The sequence below is a fragment of the Cherax quadricarinatus genome, chromosome 28 (assembly GCF_038502225.1).
Source record: "Cherax quadricarinatus isolate ZL_2023a chromosome 28, ASM3850222v1, whole genome shotgun sequence".
NCBI classification, from domain to species: domain Eukaryota; kingdom Metazoa; phylum Arthropoda; class Malacostraca; order Decapoda; family Parastacidae; genus Cherax; species Cherax quadricarinatus.
The window spans coordinates 17,192,014-17,194,009 of NC_091319.1; positions in this window are offsets into that span (position 1 = coordinate 17,192,014).

Below are 1,996 nucleotides of genomic sequence, written 5' to 3' on the forward strand. Positions count from 1 at the left end.
GCAATTCCAGGAACAGCTGTTAAAAATTGACCACTGTCTGGAAAATCTTCCAGCTCCTGCACCCAACATCTTGCTCCTGGGGGATTTCAACTTAAGGCACCTAAAATGGAGGAATATAGCAAATAATATTGTTGCAGTAATAACACCAGGAGGCAGCTCTGATGAAAACTCACACTCACGCGAGCTTTTAAATCTCTGCACAAAATTCAATTTAAACCAGCAAATAATAGAGCCTACTAGACTGGAGAATACACTAGACCTCATCTTCACTAACAATGATGATCTGATAAGAAATGTCACCATATCAAAAACAATATACTCAGATCACAACATAATTGAGGTTCAGACATGTATGCGCGGAGCCCCAGACCGACATAATGAGATTAGTCACGAGGGAGCATTCACCAAATTCAACTTCAATAACAAAAACATAAAGTGGGACCAAGTAAACCAAGTCCTAACCGATATAAGCTGGGAAGATATACTAAGCAACACAGACCCCAACTTATGCCTAGAACAGATTAACTCGGTGGCACTCGATGTAAGCACAAGGCTTATTCCTCTAAAAAAAAGGAGGAGTAGATGTAAAATAGAAAGAGACAGGCGCTCCCTTTACAGGCGACGGAAAAGAATAACAGAGCGGCTAAAAGAGGTCAATATATCTGAAATGCGTAGGGAGACACTGGTCAGAGAAATAGCAAGCATCGAACTTAAGCTAAAAGAATCCTTTAGGAGTCAGGAATCGCGGGAAGAACTAAAAGCCATAAATGAAATCGAAAGAAACCCAAAATATTTCTTCTCCTATGCCAAATCAAAATCGAGAACAACGTCCAGTATTGGGCCCCTACTTAAACAAGATGGGTCCTACACAGATGACAGCAAGGAAATGAGTGAGCTACTCAAGTCCCAATATGACTCAGTTTTTAGCAAGCCGCTAACCAGACTGAGAATCGAAGATCAAAATGAATTTTTTATGAGAGAGCCACAAAATTTGATTAACACAAGCCTATCCGATGTTATCCTGACGCCAAATGACTTCGAACAGGCGATAAATGACATGCCCATGCACTCTGCCCCAGGGCCAGACTCATGGAACTCTGTGTTCATCAAGAACTGCAAGAAGCCCCTATCACGAGCCTTTTCCATCCTATGGAGAGGGAGCATGGACACGGGGGTCGTCCCACAGTTACTAAAAACAACAGACATAGCCCCACTCCACAAAGGGGGCAGTAAAGCAACAGCAAAGAACTACAGACCAATAGCACTAACATCCCATATCATAAAAATCTTTGAAAGGGTCCTAAGAAGCAAGATCACCACCCATCTAGAAACCCATCAGTTACACAACCCAGGGCAACATGGGTTTAGAACAGGTCGCTCCTGTCTGTCTCAACTATTGGATCACTACGACAAGGTCCTAAATGCACTAGAAGACAAAAAGAATGCAGATGTAATATATACAGACTTTGCAAAAGCCTTCGACAAGTGTGACCATGGCGTAATAGCGCACAAAATGCGTGCTAAAGGAATAACAGGAAAAGTCGGTCGATGGATCTATAATTTCCTCACTAACAGAACACAGAGAGTAGTCGTCAACAGAGTAAAGTCCGAGGCAGCTACGGTGAAAAGCTCTGTTCCACAAGGCACAGTACTCGCTCCCATCTTGTTCCTCATCCTCATATCCGACATAGACAAGGATGTCAGCCACAGCACCGTGTCTTCCTTTGCAGATGACACCCGAATCTGCATGACAGTGTCTTCCATTGCAGACACTGCAAAGCTCCAGGCGGACATCGACCAAATCTTTCAGTGGGCTGCAGAAAACAATATGAAGTTCAACGATGAGAAATTTCAATTACTCAGATATGGTAAACATGAGGAGATTAAATCTTCATCAGAGTACAAAACAAATTCTGGCCACAAAATAGAGCGAAACACCAACGTCAAAGACCTGGGAGTGATCATGTCGGAGGATCTCACTTTCAAGGACCATAAC